The sequence below is a fragment of the Bombus impatiens genome, unplaced genomic scaffold (assembly GCF_000188095.3).
Source record: "Bombus impatiens unplaced genomic scaffold, BIMP_2.2 scf_2004, whole genome shotgun sequence".
Lineage (NCBI taxonomy): Eukaryota > Metazoa > Arthropoda > Insecta > Hymenoptera > Apidae > Bombus > Bombus impatiens.
In genome coordinates, this window is record NT_178423.1 from 90735 (window position 1) to 109521 (window position 18787).

At 34.1% G+C, this 18787-nt stretch overlaps 1 protein-coding gene across 1 annotated transcript in view; it reads right to left on the bottom strand.

Moving 5' to 3' along the window:
- LOC100747987 (5-hydroxytryptamine receptor 1-like) overlaps positions 1 to 18736 on the bottom strand; it is a 93393-nt gene extending 74657 nt beyond the window's left edge. The window contains exon 1 of the mRNA XM_003494288.2: positions 17661 to 18736. The gene's annotated coding sequence lies outside the window, so the exon portion shown is untranslated. The remainder of the gene's footprint in view (positions 1 to 17660) is intronic.
- Positions 18737 to 18787: the final 51 nt, after the last annotated feature.

Sequence of the window (18787 nt, forward strand, 5' to 3'; positions counted from 1 at the left end):
GTTCAAAGATGGGCAATTCATTTCCCATCTAAATGATACACCCTCGTACAAACAACACAACTTCAATCTTAATCAATGACTTCGATTTTAATTTATTATATATTGACACGCGACAATGTCGATGGGTGTAAATGGCCGTCGATAAAACTTTCTGATAAAACCTCCGTAAGTCTTGGAAACTCGTAAATCTTGATCGCCAGGGCTTCGCGACCGAGAAGTTCACCGCATTTCGTTCGCCATTTTTGGCACGTTTGCACTACCAATTCCACACAGTGTAGCGTGGCGATTCGTGCACCACCCACGGATATTTCGAGCATTTCCTTTTCGTCAAATCGGATACCAAAACGTGATATCCGCCGTCGATAGATCTAGGTCACGTGATCGCAAGCAATCGACCGTGGAAATATCTAACGTGAAATCGCGTCTCTCCTGTATGTGCACACCGCCAACACCGATCAAAATCCTCTGCATTCCTTGCGGCGAAACTCTAGGAAAATCGATTTCAGCGCGATGCACTTAACGATAAAACGGTTTTGCTCTTTAAATGGTTAAGAAAATCTTATGCAACAAAACAGGCGGTGTATGTTTTTCCTCTTTAATCATATCCTCGCGAAGGTATTTCAATAGGTACCTAGTTGTAGATATTTTTTAATATCTATTCATATTACATGTACTTTGCGGATCATTTTGAAATTCCATTAGCACTAGAATGATACTCGACTATTGTGATTATATCGGTAAATTGTAAAATATATACAGAAATTACAAGATATTTAGTACAAGTATCTATATGTATTTCGCAGGCATCGAAAGTATTTAAACAGTCGATTATCCATCATATTCACAGATTTCTATTACATGTTTCAAACGAATATTCATGTAGTATCGTAAATATAATATTATAATGATGAACGGATTGTACAGATGTTGATTAATCATAATAACGTATTATGGTCTAGACAACGCAATAGTTAATTTGTAACTCTCTTCACAACGGATCCAACGCTCTCCCTCTCTCTCTCTCTCTCTCTCTCCCTCTCTCTCTCTCTCTCTCTCTCTCTCTCACGCAGGTCATACTCACGACACGCTGGCAACACTCGCTTCTTGATTTGCACTCTCTGACTCCTCAAAATGCTACTGCCCGCCCTTCGATCTTTTTTGTCTTCTCTCGGAGACGACCACCACTACACTCGGCTCACGCCACCGTTCGCGCCTATGATCGTGTATGCACCTTCCTTGGTATGTGAAAAAAACGGACCGAAGGCGAATCGACGTATCTGGAACTATACGCTGGTCGCTACATTGTATGCATTTCGCCAGTCCTATACGACGATCTGTCTGCGGCACTGCATTATACTATCCCGAGAAACTCGAACTTAAATATATGATGGACCAAGCGTATGCCGTCCTTTTTTTTATATTACATTCATGCTGTACATTAATCTTTTACTAAATATGTGGCGGTACTCGACCACGGAAATTTCCAACGGCTTCGCGACACAAAGCGCTATACTTTCAAAGCCTAATGTACCATCGATATCAATACGGTTCTTTCGCCGAATATTCGGTAGAATGCATACGCGGCAACCGTCGCGGACTTCTATTAAACGCGCGCGTAGTGGGGATATTGAGGGGCGACGAAGGAAAGAATCTGTTTGGTTTTGAACCAAAAGATTCATTCTGCCCCGAGCTGCGAAGTGTGAAAGGTTAAGCGATACCAACACAATTAGAGAAACGGGTTATTGACTCTTGAGAGTTCAGCGTTGATCGTTGCTTGTTATTAATCGCTGTTAATCGTTAATCGTTGTTAATCGTTAATTGTGGTTAATCGTTGTTTGTTGTTAATTGTTAAGAGTTTAATAAACGTTATTATTGAAAATCAAGAGTATTTCTTGTGGGCACCTTCACCGACGATCACCTCAAATATATGTTTGCAACAAATATCTTGCAGTATCTACATACATTTTCTGATTGGTTTCAAATACCAATATACTCAGAACAGTCGTATCTCATTAAAACACTAATGAAATTTCAAAATGTTGATTGCTTCGAAAAGACTTCTACAGTGAGTGTACAAATACTTTAATCAATCAGTATATGTATATGAGCCGCTCTGAAGCTGGATTAATCGACTGCATATATCGAAAAGTACAGAAAAGCGATTATATTACAAACACTTTCTTTTTGTTACTGTTTATTATTTATTACTTATCTTTCACAATCATTTCTCACTTATCGTGACTGTTTTATCTTAGAATTTATATAACCTTCTTGCAATAAACGAACTTAAGGATGCAAATTTGTTTCTTCAGAATTAATTAGGAAATTAAATTAAGAAATTAACAAATGCGGTTTGGCTACTGAGAGGCTCGCATATTGGATTCTGGAAAATATAGAAATATCTATCGCGAAATACCATGGGTAAAAGTCATACATTGTTCAAATTGACAAAAATTTAAGCAATGTATGATATAACGAAGAATGGAACTTTGTTATATAGTATGATGTAATCTCGAGGCAGAATATACTGGATTTCGAATTGCGGTGTCATCGGTTAATGGAGAGTTAATAGAACTTCCAGCAAAGTTCATAATATAATTAAATTCTATTTCCAAAGTTCATCATGCATACTATTCTTTTCCGTCTTCAATTTGTGGGAAATATTAATTGAACGGAATGACTTAAACCAGTAATGTATATGATAGATATAAATTAACAAAAGCCACGAAATTTCAAATAAATTATATAAGTAACTCCTTCCTTCTCGCGAAAAGTGTGGTCAGATATAACATTTAAGATTTCTGCCATAATATTCGTCGCGTGTTGTAAAAAAATTGAAAACGGGAAAATTTTCAATGAAGGAAGAAACTTGTATCTTTTTAACATCGGTGGATGTTGTATTAATGCAATAATAACAATAACATCGTAGTAATTATGAAATTTTCTAGCGATTAAATTTAAATTCTTCCGAAGAACGCCGCTATCGAAATTAAAAAATAGCACTAGATCTAATTAATCGTTTGGCCTCACCTTAAATTTTCACCGTTTCTAATTCCTCTGTCATTCGAGTTAGAAAGATTAATAGAAATATTAATCACCAAGACATCAATTAATATAAAATTCGAGGTTGTTCTTTGTAACAGAAACTGGAAGAAATTATTACATTTTTATTCGAAAATTTCTGTTCCCATCTAATATTAATATTCACGAGATAATTCAAGACGTATATCTGTCGTACGAAAACAATTATTCCATTATGAAAATATCGTGTCTTGTGATTTTCTGCTAATCAAGATTTTACTACATCACCGCTTACAACAAAAATTTTATATATCTGTGCAACCACTTCAGGATGTATGTGCTAAAGCCATAATAAATCTAATAATCCTTTAAGAACTCTATAATAAAGCATTCTGTATTATGTACACGAATGAGTGACTGTAGCTGGATTTTAATGACTCGAAGTAGATCCAGCGGCGCCAAACGGACAGAAACTCAAACAGACTCAAATAGAGTCTGCCCAAAAACCCTGTGAAACGCGGCATAATCCGGTTTGACCCAGCCAGAAATTACAAGAGCCCCACGGACTTCAAAGGACGCGGCGTGATTTAAACAGATTAGCGTGGAGCCGGTTAGATTTCGTCGAATCTAGGATAGTTGATTACGGCAGTCTAAACAGCGGCTGTCTGAATCGACTCGTCGAAGACAAGGTATACGTGCTGGCGTTTCTTTGGGCAAACGAACGGAAGTTAAGTTCGATCGAGTCCAGCGGCCTCATTTCATGTCTTTTGTGATCCATTCCAGTCACAGTGGCTCTGCCATTTAGATTTACTAGGCTTCGTTCTATGCTTTGAATATGCACGTAGAACCTCAAACGACTTCAACCAAGTCTGACCCACTTAAGGGAGGTCTGGCTAGCTCCAAACGTGCGACTAACTTTGACCAAATTGCTTTCCTTCTTATAAGATCAAGGCAAATTCTGGCGCACGATCTGACTAGTTTGGACAAAACGCGGTGAACTTGGAACGAAGTTCGCTTGGTTTTTACGGATACTCTTTGAGGTATTCCGCTGAATGGTCGAGCTTATCTTGTAAAAATTTCCCTTGGAACGAATCCAATGTCTCTCGTAACTTTTGCCAATTCTATTATAGAAAATATGAGAAAGTTGTTCTTCGGTTCGAAGCTTACGTTATTTTTGAAAATTCTTCAATGTTATGATTATAATTATAACAGAGGTAACTGAGGAAATCCTAGAGAGATTACAAATATCATTGATATTTATATGACGTGATGGATCAGTTTAAAAGGAAATGATAAACTGGTAGAGTAAATGGGCGTAGAATTTGGCCAGTTTTCAATTTTCCTCTTGAGAAACTTGGCACGATTTAGAAGTCGCTCAGGTTCCGTGATTTGAGGAACTGAACAAAAACATCTTATATTTGGTAAATTTGGAAGAATAGGTATTATGTGTAAATAATGAAGTAAACAATCTCCTTCCTTTTGCTCGAACACTGACAATCGTTAATTAAATCTCCAAAATTTGCTCATTTCCGCAACAATTTTTAAATCGTCTCCAAAATTTTCTATTAAATCTAGAATCTACATTTTTCCTCAAATTTCTGGAAAAGCTTTCTTCCTTAGCCATTCTTTACGAAATTTAATTAAATGCGAAGTAAGAAATTCGTGGAATTTCTAAAGGGGAAACCTCAAAGATTTCGAAATAAACTCTAATTGCACACAAGTTTCTATAGTCGAGCGATCATAAGCATTAAACGAGTACCTCCATTTGAAATTCGAACAACAAAGAACGAAGAGAATGCGCAGTAGCTTGGACAGCCGAGATAGGAGTGTATCGTATAATCCATGGATTACCTGATCCAGGATTAAGGTTACGATGGCGACAGTAATTAATGTCTCGACTCTAAGGTACACAGAGCGTAGCAACATGCCATGCGTCTAAATTCACTGATCACATTAGAAGCCGATAGAATGCGATGAAACGTGTATCCGTTTTACAATAATCATGCGACGTGACTTTGGTGTATTAAAATTCAGACACGTGCAAATGACCTTTCATTCTACGAAATCAATTTTTCCTGAATAGAATACTTTGTAGAAAATTTTATTTTGAATTTCCAAGCTTTTACGATGATGTGTAGTACTATAATGTGTGAAAGCATATAGATTCTATTAAAATTCAACTTTGCCTAAAAACTAACCTTTATTTCTCTTGAAAAAAGTACACTTTCCTTTCGAATCGTGGCACGTCAACGCAACATCATATATTCGACAATATAAACTTGATGAAATAATAATCACTTTTAATCTAATATTTTATCATTTCAACATTAATTAATTTTTTCAAGTAAAGGATGGACGTTGGAAAATTCAACCGTCTGTGATATAATTAATTGCATAGCTAAGGATGAGGCTCAACTTGAAATGCAAAGAGAGAAAGATCTGCACAGAAGAGCTGGCTCGAGTGTTCCACGTTGAGAATCCTTCAAGTGGTCTTGATTAAAGCACCGTTACTATAAGAAACGTTCTTTTTTTCCCACTTCTCAAGGCGTACCAAAACATGAATGCTACATATATTCATCCAATATTAGATTTGTAATTCTAGGGATTTTTATTTATATCGTTTAATTTTACTTCACATTTGAGAAAAAAGCTTCATATGTTGGAGAAGACGAAATAAAACTTTCTTTGTGTCTAACGAACTAGAATTATGAAACGTGAATTAAATAAGCAAACATAAAGATAAATGAACTAGGATTCAAGAGGATTAAGGATTTTCGGATTTTTGTTAAAAATATTAGCTCGGATACGTCTAGATTATCTCATCTCTATATTTTTTAGAGGATGATTGCAAGGGCTATCTAATTTTATTTTCCAATTTTTCACTACTGAGCAACATCCTGTTGGAAGGATGATCATTTTTCAGAAACTAAGCTAACAGTAATAGAACATTTAATCAATCTAAATCCAAATAAGGGACAACTAGCGTTACAGAAAGTTAAGATGTCAAAAAATAAGAACTGAAATAAAGAATTGATGAAATTCAAATGAAACTGAGCATAGAGATATATTCGAAATCAATTCAAAGTCAGATTTGAGCTTTCATGTCCACGCTTTCCTAAAACAAAGTCGACGCGTGGCTGAATAGCCAGATTAACGTCACTATTTCCCTTCTAAGCCATAGTGAAATGCCAGTTGCTTCTGAATTTCATTAGAAGCCCGAGAAAATGAAGTAAATTATTACGAACACGTGGCAAGTCTTTAACGACTGCAACGCCAGAAGAAAATATACTCTAATTAAAATTTCAAAAATTAAACGAGTAACTCTGGTGAGAAGTTGTCGGTGACTGCAATTTAATAATTCACAAAACAAATTATAATTTCCACATAGGAAATGAAATAGAAGGAAAAGGTAATCTCAAGAATTAACAACTGTACGAGATGGGAAAGGAAAAAATTTTCTAGCAAAAAATTATATTTTACCTTCAACGAAAGGAATACTCTTTTTCAAATCACGATGTTCGAATTTCACTGATACACTCGTACAATTGGTGGAAATGGCGGAAAAAATCTAGAAACAAGTTCGCATGGCACAGGAAATTGATTTACGAGACTGAAAGGTTCTAAAAGAAAGTCGTTAACAGCGGAAATGCGTTTCCATCTAACCGGGTAACATTCCCTCCCACTTTCTACTCCTTTGACGCGTTCGCATCGCGATGATGTTGACTTCTCTTCTTATATTTATCACATCCTAACGCGTTCTCGTTTTTACACGTTGATTTCTCTTAATTATTATAGCGTCCTTCGTGTTAAAATATATTGTTCCGATATTCGTTATTCCGCTCATTAATTTTTAGCTGATAACTACAGAAACTAATAAACGTGTACTTAATTACTTTCAGTGCACAAAACCTCCTCTATCATTTAATATATTTGCTAGTCTTGTGAAGGTTACAGTTAAATATGGGAAAAAATACATAATTTTTGCATCTTGATATAGAAGGAATTTTATAGTTCGCTTATGATTTACGGAAAATAAATCACAATCTAATTAAAATAGATAATCATATACAGAAGACAGTCAACAATTATGGATTAAAGCAGTTTCTACATGGAACGTTCCGTCTGTGTAATGAAATTATTCGCTCAATCCCGCAGCAAAGCGGTTCTGGTCGATTTCCCAGCTGCGTGATAGCATCCTCATCGAAAGTAAGTTGTTGCTCGTTCCACCAAAAAACTTTTTTCACGTGCATTTTACAGTGCTCGATTAATTTTGACGATGATTTAAATAATTACTTTCGTATAAAAAGGAGACAAAAAGTAATTATTATAATTAAAGACTGTTATTTTAGTTACTTCCATTTTAAATTTAAAACGAATCCAATATTCTTGATAAAAATAATATTCTTAATAAAAATAATATTGCAATATATAGTACTTTCTGACATTAGCTATTTATATAAAAAGTTATTATCAGATGTTTTAATATTCATCCATTTTTGTGGATACGAATAAGTAAATTGATTCATCAATGAACATAAAAAAGAGATTTCTCTGAAAAATTATAAACTGTCCAACTTTCAAGTAAATGAATCTTCATCGCAACAAATAAATTGCTCTTTGTCGTCTGCTGACCTACCAGTTAAGCCGATCTACAAACACTTACTTAACGTGTTACGAAATCTTCCGTGGCACTTTAGGCATACTATTCAAATAACGATACAAGTCATAACCTAGACATATGAAATTACGCAGTGATGGAATGTAATGATAAATTATGAAATTGAATAATTTTCTCATGCATACAAAATACATATGGAGTGAACCGTGTAATCGATATGTCCAACTAAACCAGTAGCCTTTAACGAAATTCACCTTATTCTAACATTTAATAATATTAATTTATGATTAAATATGTAATGTGTCGTTTAAAAAATATTTCAACTACATTAAAGATTGCACCTTGCAATAACATTTAGAAATTTATTTATCTCGCTGAAAATATTAATGCCTTCGTTGATTTTCTAATTAAAAGACAAACTCTGATTGAAATGCAATTGCAGTTTCAATTACGACATACGAGTTTCGCAGTGTCGGACCATGCATTTTCGAACACGCTCGAAAATTCCAGCAGAACGTTAAATGATTAGAAACAAACCGCTACGCGGTTGCGAAAGTCTCTTGGATTCAGCTAGTCTTTGGCAAACTTGAAATACTAGCAAACCAAAGAAATCCATAAGATTGAATTGCAATGAGCGCAACGCGAACAGTTTGTTTCAATGCTTTCATTGGCACCAAATCCTAAAAGACTCGGAAACGAAACATCTGCGAATTTACATTTGAATGCAATATCTCAATATCCGCGCGTTCCGATATTTAAAGTGAACTAAATTTAACGTTGCTTTAGCAGAATGACAGTTATTTATAATACAATAATATCCTTAGATAACAGCAATAAAAAAGAAAATTCTTAACCACTCAAGGAAATTGCTACTTTGCTATAGCAATATTTATGCCACGATATAATAAAGTAAGTAAAATAATTTTCTGGATTCACATTCAATCTCATTGTAAGAAAGCAAGAACAGCTTCCATCGCACATTTAACGAACCATCTAAAGTCAACGTTTCTCAATTATTCGACGAACGGGCTTCTTATAGCTTGCGATCAAACACTTCAGCTTTGCACAGTATTAACGAGTAATAATCGACCAGAGGCATAATTGCAGAACAAACGGTGGCCACATGAACAACGAATAACGAACGATGTATCCGTGATCGATTCTGAAAGAATTAATGAAATCTATCGTCCGGCGGACGCGCTAATTAAAAGATGGATATCCTCTCCATATTTATTAGCGGTTCGACCCGACACAAAGAGGACAACTCGTACAACAACTACACCACCGCCCAAGGTTCCGGCTTTAAATGGACGACGATCGTTCAAGGGAGGGCAATTAATAAGTAAATAAAACGCGGAAATAATACTTTTTGTCTCTATATTCATACCTTCATGTTCCCGCCCATGTTTCTGATTTGCCTCTATAACTCTATCTGTAGTTGAAGCAGATAGATTCAACGACTTTGTTTCCTTAACCTTCTCGATCATACAATAATCGTATATTTAAAATCATGGAACAGAACATGGAACAGTTTCATTAGAAACTAATTATGGTGTTAAATTAGAGGTGAGTTTTGTTCGAATTATAAATGTTTCTTGCACATTTCTAAATGTTAAAATACTTATATGAATCGCTTATTTCTCATGCAACAAACAAATAAAATTACAGATAAATATTCGTAACCGTTAAATAATTTCGTGAAAGATCAGCAGGTGTTTTAATATGTAGTTGTAAATGGACGTATATATCTGACATGTATTGGATAGAAATGATACTCATAATATAAGCATAAAATTTAACATATGCTATACTAAAATATTTCAAGTTATTACAGTATTACGTTACTTTCGTTTAGAGTCGATAATCTATCGACAAACTAAGACTCAACAGATACATTGTAGGTCATTTCATGATCGTAAAACTTTGAAGTCTATGATAACAGTACCATATTGCCCCTCCATAGTCCACACTACTGATGCTTTTGACCCCAGAATCGAAGAACCTATTCAAAATCACTGAAAGGGCGTAGGATTGCAAATTTTATGTCCATGGATCCGTACAAATTACCTCATATTCTGAAACCATAGAACCTCGAAACCCATATAACACATTAAAGTTCGGGAAGGTTGTAGGATATTAAATTTCATGACACAAACATCGACAATCTGCTCTAGACTATGCCAAAAACACATGACCTCGATGTCTGTAGTTCTGAAATGCTAACATTTGTATCAGACATACGATAAATTATAGGACCATCACATCCCAGTATGGAAATATAGGGAACATTACGGATTAGGTAACAGAACCATCTGCAGATCAAAAGACAAAAACTGTTCGATCATACATTATAAAGAAATACAAACCGAACCATCCAGAAACTGAGAAGTGTTAATCAAACCATTCTCTGGCATAAAAACTTCAATTAAGCAAGCTTTCAGAACTTAAAAGCTCTGCTCAAACCATCCTCAGATCGAGAGACCCCAACTGGACCATTCTAAAACCGAAAAACGAAAACCTTCTCTAGACTGTGGAATTCTAGCCAGATAATCCTAGGACTGAAAAGCTTCACCCAGATTATCCTTGATAGATTGAGTCGCAGAACTTAATGCTTAATTTGCTTCTGATATTCTCCTTATTTTTCAAAACTAATTTTTAATTAATTACTTTTATTTGTACAGTACGATACTAACAATAAATCAAGTAGAGTAGTGGATTTTTATGTAGCTATGAAAATATTTATAAATAAATTAATATATAAATTTGATGAGGCACAAATACTCAGAATGCATATCATACGCAAAAATATAGATATAAAATATCCAAAGTAGAATACTTGTTGTGACATCTAATAGGTGAAATGAAGATTCGTGTAGCAACTTTTCGTTACCGCTCTGTACGAAAATACACATTAAGTCGTGGAGCTAGCATTAGATACATCGGATGCATAGACCAGATAGAATAAGTTGAAAATATCCTTGAGTAGGCTTTACAAAGAGGATATCGAGAAAGCCTTGGCCCGTGAAATATAAAGCGGAAATTCTTCTCACTCGGAAAAATGGAACAGGCTGCGTCGCGATACTGCTGAGAATGTAGTTTCGCGCATCGCAACGATAATGTCAAGCGCGAAAAAAGGAAGAAATTCACAGATAGGATCCCCGGACTGCTTCTTGATAACGTTGAGAAAATACTCAACCAACGATTAATGTAACAACTCAAACATTTATTTAAGCGCGAAGCGCTGTATGAATAAAATATAGCTAGTTATAATTATAATCATCATGGCTGCAGAAGGATATATCGTGTTAATGAAAAACCAGATAAAAAGAAATGGTGAAAATTTTTCTGTCAGCTGAACTCGCTAAAAATAATGTCGTATGTACAGTGAGCACGACCACTGCAGGATAAAACCCGAAATACGTGTTGCTTGGGAGGACACAATAATAAAAGCAAACCGCTGGAATTTCCAATGGAATGCAACTAGCAAGCAGAGAATAGAAATACAACTAGAAAAAAGAGGAAGATGTTGAATAGAGAATTCGCAACGAAAGAATCGTTGAGAAATTTATAGGTGAAACATACGGGACAATTAGAGAAACCTTATTACTTAATTTTATGTGTGGTTGTATATTGTTTTGAAACATAATAAACGTTGCTATGCTCGAAGAAACTTTCAAGGATAACATTTTTAAGAAATGCTGCAGAACTCTTTAACGACGAGTAAAAATTTTAATGATAAAAGGGAACAACTCTTTAGCATTATGAAGCTTTCTTAATAACAAAAGAACAATTTTTAAGCGATAATAATTTTAGTGATTCTGCACTACGTAAAAGAAAGTTCTAATTCGAGAAGAGCCCTGCCTCTTTCTATAGTGCCACATTCTTTAACATGAATTTAGTGAGATCACAAATATCATTGTGTTCAACAGACAAAATTGTAATAGCTGTCTTAGGTACTCCTATTACATTCTTCGAATTTTTGTACTCTGTTCTCCTCTTCGAAGACTTTCAAAGTCCCCAAGAGATATTTCTTAACAATTCTTTAATATTTTTCTCAAACTTATGACATTTTTTAACGACAAAATATCACCATACGATAAAAAATAATTTAAATGGCATTATATAAATGGCATAATATAATTGAACTTTTCCCAGAATCCAAATTAATTATGGTCGAAAAAGGTATGATATAAGAAAGGAATTAATATAAAATAAAGGTAGATTCTTGGTTCGGTCATTCTAAAACTAAAACAAAATAACAAGGATTGTTGATTCTGAATCAGACTTTTATTTCCACAGCGTGTATTTTACATATTTACCTTCCACCTTACATAAGCTAGGGATCTTCGCGATATAAGATTGCGTACATTTCGAAATAGCGTTAAGCATACAAAATTATTTACAGGATATGCAAATACTACAGATCGAACTATTTTCCACACGACTGACCAAATAATGTAGATGCCTTTGATCTGTAGCGAAATCGACTTTTTACCAAGTTTTATCCGCTTTGCTACGGTTGCATTAAGTCTCTGAATATTTCCTCTCCTGTCGAAATAAATCCATAACTTCGTACATATATTTATTTAGTAATTCGTTATAAAAATAATAAAGCATATAAAGTATAAACGTATAAGTGAAAAATTACATGAATTCGTCGAATACAAATTTCTAAAATAAAAAATGTTCTATTTTGAAATTTCAACCAGCCATAGGGAATGACTATTTAAATACTATTTAAATGATTAACATGCAGCTTCACCATACTGAGGTATAATCTGTACGTATGGTAAAAGGAGATAATTGACTAGTATTCAATAATGCGTAGATTGCTACATATAGCTATCATATATAACAAAACCATTAAATATCCCATACATCAGACATCATACAGCAATAAATCATACTAAATGTTAGTATTCCTTTTTAGAATAAATAATATGTCAAAAACATGAGTAAATTACTTATTTGTGATCTTTCTCGGAGAAATTATTTATCTTCTTCACTTGTCACTTTAATTTCAAATAAAAAGTGCCGAAATATTATCTTTCTATTTTATTATATAATCTACTATCAGATAGTACAATTTTTCAGACATTATTTCGCTGTTTCATTATATAAATCCTGCAAACGCCAACCGCCACTCTCGAACAGTGCAAATAAAGTTCTTCCACGTTCCCACAATTCATTCTCATGCAACAGTTTCAAGGAAGTTCGTGGTAAGTAGGTACGTTAAAGTGAACACTCGTTTAGAAACGCATTATACAGAGTTCCGATGAAAAATAAGGAAGCTATGAAGAGAGAGAGAGATTTCATCGCGATCGGTGTAAGTTTCGCAATTTCGGAATCGATTTGAACCGTGAGCACGTACAACTGCAGTAACACCGAATGGAAAGCGGTTTGGAGATTAGAAGAAAAAAGTGGAACACGATATTTCGATATTAAACGAGAAACGGGATGTGAGCAGAAATGAAAAGACTGCCTGTGCAGCTGAAGTAAAGGGACGTGGATACAATACCAGTTGTGCATTTGCTAGTGACTAATGGGGAAAGTAAACATTCGACACGCATAGAATGCTGCTGTCGATAGATATTTACAGCGACAACATTTTGCGACATGCATATGTACCTAACTACAACTCTGATATAATATCGTGCTGCGCTATGTTTGTAATTTTATGCGTATATGCCTGTAATGTGTTACTAATCGAAAAAAGAAGTGTGTTTTGAACTTTTCAATTTTCTGCGCTGGAAGACGATAAACTGTTAAAAGTATACAGAATGTTATTGTGCGAATATGAATGTGCTTTAAGATGTGCAAAAGAAAGTTTACAGGATAAGCAATAAGAAAAACACCACAGTTTTAAAGAAAAGAGTTATAATTGATAAAAAGATTGTTATTGGCATGGTAAACAAATGTTCAGTACAACAAAGCAACTATTAATGTAATGTAGTTATTATATACAAGTATGAACTTCAAACTTTCTTTTGTCCACCGCTGTATAAGTTCAGCAATCTTTAACGTGGTTATGTGTGAAATATTGCAATTGTAAATTACAAATTACAATTATGATTACTTGTAATTTTTATAATATACACCAGTAAATAGTCAAAAATATCCAAGCACCCGATTGTTTTTTACAAGATGTAATTTAGTTAGAAATTCGCAGGTAAAAAGATTTATATCGCATATTTCTAGAATTCGTTTCCGTTACATGCAACTTTTTTAAGATATACAACAAAAAAGAGGGACTATTCTAAACGGACACCATATGGCCCTGAAGGAAATTTCAAGCTTCTTATCTTTCTCATATATCTCAAATTACTGTTTTAGTTCTCGAAACGTGTAATCTTTAACACCTGACCGATTTTATGACCTCAATATATCTCTTCCACCGATAGCATATATAATGTATTTTAATGTTTAACATACAGATTGTACTACTGAAGTTCAACTTTAGTTTCCTTAACTTAACCACAATTCCCTTGAATCAAAGATATACGTGTAGTCATATTACTGAATCGTACAAACATAGCAATAACTACAAATTTCCTATGAATCATTTTTTATTGTTATTAAGATGAAGATATACAAAAAATAAATAAAGAACATTTCAAATAATTAAAGTTAACTAATTTTCCAATGTTATTTTTTCCTACTTGTGTATAATAACATTTATTGGCATATAAATTTTACTAAAATTAATAACTCAGTTATATTTATTCCATAATTCTTTAACTTTATATTCATGAGAAATATAAATAAGCAACAACAAACGTCACTACCATTTACAGACGCAAAGTTTAAAGTTTGAGTTAAGTTTAAATTAAGTTTGTGCTCTGAAGAAATTAACTACCTCATCTTTGAAGATTAACCACTCCTTAACAGATCTTTAAATAAGCGAAGCAAGTATTTACGTAAGTCGAAATATGTTTTGCTGAAAAACACATTTTAACGTTTAAATCGTTATTCATTTCGCCTTTAAAATGAAATATATTTTTTTCCCGACGAAAATCCCTACTAAGTCTGTTGTGCCGCAAACCGACACGCAAACGTCGTTTTTAACCAGAGAATCTGCGTTGTTCTCCCAGTTATTTCGTAAAAATAACGAAATACTGTTTCCTCATACTTAAAGCGCATTAAATTCACGTTCAACGATATAACATTGCGTTTCAAACGCACAACCCTGGAAACTGTTGCATTCCATGGCAAAAATAAGTAAAACCAGCAACGGACAAACAAACGAAACAGCGAGGAGCATCGAGCGGGTAAGTAACAACGCGAGATTACGAGAATTCAAATAGAAAAAAGTTATTTTTTCCTCGGTACCCCTGCAAACCGAGATAAGTGATATTTAAAGAGAAAAGCGTGCCGCCGATGAGGGAAATAGCCAGTGAAATATATTCGGACACAGTTGCGCTTAAATATTTCTTCTCCAAATAGACGACAGACCAGGGAACGTTCTTCCATATTCCTGAACATAATTCTAACAAATCGAATATACGATGTTGTTCCTATATTATGAAACAGAGTAAGGGAACAGACTTGGAAAGGGATAAAAATGATGATATTCTCTCATAACTATGCTACGGATTTCTATGCATTCATAGGAAATTTCAATATGCAAGAATATACAGAATATACATAATATACAGACATATATAAAACATTTGAAATACAGTACCATTCACAATATTTAATAAATAAGACATTTTTCTATTTAAATTTAAATTCCATTTTGCAGATTATATGTACAAAAATACAAATTTTCATAAATATTCATAGTGCACTGATAACTTTAGACCCTACCCCATTTTAGAAAGTTTCCAAAGAACGTTTACCGAATCGTGAATCCTTTATTTGATTAATCGTTTTGCGAGTCACATCTAAAAAGAAAGAAAACCAAGTTGAACCATTGAATATCTTTGATGAATAGAAAATCTCGCACAAGTGAAGTTCACGAGAAATTAGTGCAGAAAAACTCTTTATATCGTGTGATTACATGACGATATAATATAAACAAAAATCTGAGGAGAAAAATGTTTCTAAGCAGGAAAAAATTACGATTTCAAACAAAAAAACGAAACAGCCGCTTTAATTTCATCCGATGTCTTTCATTCTTTCAGTCAGATAATCCCTCATTGCTCATAAAATCTCGTTAATCCACGTCTCACAGGAAAAATCTCTTCCTTTTAGCCGTTTGTTTCGTACTAGCTTTCTTTTGACGTATTGAATTATTCAGGTACGGAAATTCTTACAAACTTCGAAAATAATGTGCCACTGATATATAACGTTACGAATAAGACAAGATCAATGTACGGAATATTTGAAAGAATGTTCTTAATAATATTTTTAAACGCTTCTTATGATTCGTGATTTGTATTGCTTAATTAGATATTCAGAAATCTGAAGAGCTGGAAAGTGTAGGGAAAGAAGACAACAAATTACATTTTTCATTTTTTATACGGGGATTTTAAACCTACATTGTCAATTAATCCCATGTTACAAAAATTGTTTCTTTATTTAACTTTAAAGATATCGCTCGCTATGATATTAAAATATTGTTCGTCTTAATAATCACGCCTTTTTACAGAATTTTCTCAACTAAATTTTTGCACCTAGCGGATTTTTTCTATTTTTAATTACATATTTTATATTTAAAAAATTAAATTAAATAAAGGATATTACAATAAAAAATTGAGCAACAATACACTTATCACGTTTTACCCTATATTCTTCGTTTATTTAAAGTACGAAGCTTCCTTGACCCAAAATAATTACTTTGTATAAAAATTAATTTCGCTTTTAAAAAATTGCTCATGAAATAAATGCCAAAAATAATTTCCTAGAAGCAAGAAAAGCATTCTTACTTACTACTTTCGTCTGATCGATAGCATTGATACTAACTGCGAGAACTAAAGATCGTTAAAACTTCAAGGATCAAGTTCGTCTGTATAAAATGTAAAGAACAATTAACGAATTGGCCGCTTTCAAAGGCCATGAAACCGTCGCGTGTGTTTTGCTGTACTAGCGATATAATTGATAGTGGAACATTACCATGATATTTCCATTCGTTTTAAAGCTCTCGTGTACAGAGAAAGGGTTCAAGCCGCGTTATTCACGTTTTTCGCTTGATTAAACCGCTCATCTAAATTCAAACTATTTCACAGAGGACATTTAACCTCATGCGCTCTAGTTACATACGCATATACCCTACTCTTCACATCTCCTCTAATGAGGTATTGACCTCGACACTTATCACTTTCGAAGTTGTCATTAAGAATCATCTCGAGCATATATTCGCGTCAACTAAAAGATTATCATAGAAATATAATCAATTTTGTTGATGTGACACACACACATACACATAGGTGCGACGCTATTTTGACGTATATCGGCACGAAAAAGTCATTTAAAAAGTTTTCCTTCTGTACAACAACTCTAACAGATCAACATTTTCACAACACGCGATATGTGCATTCGTCGATAACTACGAGAGTTCGATATATATCAATTTACTTTTTATCTTTGTAATCAACACAATTTTATGCCCATTTTACATCTGTCTTTAAGTCTTTCGAAGGCATAACTTACATTTTTGGGAAAGAGAATAAATTTCAATATAAATGTATGTATTAATAAAATAATGTTTACATCCATTCTTAACCCTTCCGAAGGCACAACTTATATTTTGGTTAAAAAGGAACAAACTCCATTATAAATGTACATTAAATAGACCATATATTTATTTTAACAGAGCTGATTAATTTTTTTGCTATTATCCTCTAAAATAAGAACAGTCATGACTGTGTTTCTCGCCCTCCATATTGGATCTATTTTTCTAGATTAACATATAGAACTAGAAAGAATAAAAAACCTATATATACATGATAGCAAGCTCTAAAAATAAGAATATATTTTCGTTAAATAGTGATTTCCAGCGCCTATAGAAGGGTTAAGATTAAACGGTAACCCCGATGTACGTAAAACATTAAGGTTAAGAATAGTAAAATTCGCATACTTGTATCGAAGCACGGCAAGCACAAGAATGTTAGTTTCCATTGGATTTCTTTACATCTCGATCAATCGTCGATCCTTGCATGATCATCTTCTCTCGAAATTTCGTCGAGTATCACCAGAACTGCATTCACATCACTTCAATGTAATTACCGTTTCAACGACACTGCATCTAACTGCTCGGGAGACTACTGCAGTCGAACTTGAGATCGAAAGCAAAACAGGTGCGTCGACCTTTATCCCTCTCACGCTCGTCCCATTAGTCTTACTTCGTTGCACTTACGCTGACAGTAGAGAGAGGTTAAGAAAGAGAAAGAGAATGAGAACGTCGAATTCCGCGCGTCTTTCATTCCACCGGCTTCTCCGTCGACATTTAGATAAAGAAACGTAGGAAGGAAAACACTTTTTTCCTAGTCCAGCTTTTCTTCGTGAATTCTCAATGTCGAAATTTTTTACATTTGTTCTTCACTTCTCAACTGACACATATAAACATTTCTTGTAAATAAGAAATTACTAACTTTTCTTACGTTAATATTCTCTGTTAAACTGTTCCAATATCGAATTATAATAATTTTAGTAATATCCTCCGATATTCCACACAAACAATGAGACAAGAAATTACACTTTTTCTAAATTATTATTTCACGATTCTCTGTTACATCGTTCCAATACCGAACTATTTAATAATTCATCCTCCGATACACCAAATAATCATTGCACTGTGCAACGATTCAGTCGTACCATCACCCGTTTGATGTTGAAATCGATAGTCATCGATAACGCAATTATTGAAATCGATAGTACACAGTAGATCGAATTAACAAATCACTTTCAACCGTCACCATGTTCTTTCTTTGTTACGATAAAAAGAAGCATAAAGCATATCAATAATAATCGAACCTTGTTCCACGATAGTCTACGGAAGGAAAAAAATCGGCGCTGCAAGTTTGTACGGACCAGACGGTCTATTTGGACTTCGTCCTGTTGCTTCGACTTCCCTAGTTACCACGGGGAAGCTAGAGGGGGAGCGAATGTACTCGCGGGCTTGCAAAGCGTCACCATACCGACCGGTCGGTTTGACGTCCGTCGTACGACTAGACCGGGTTCTTGCCGTTGACCTGGACCCGCCTT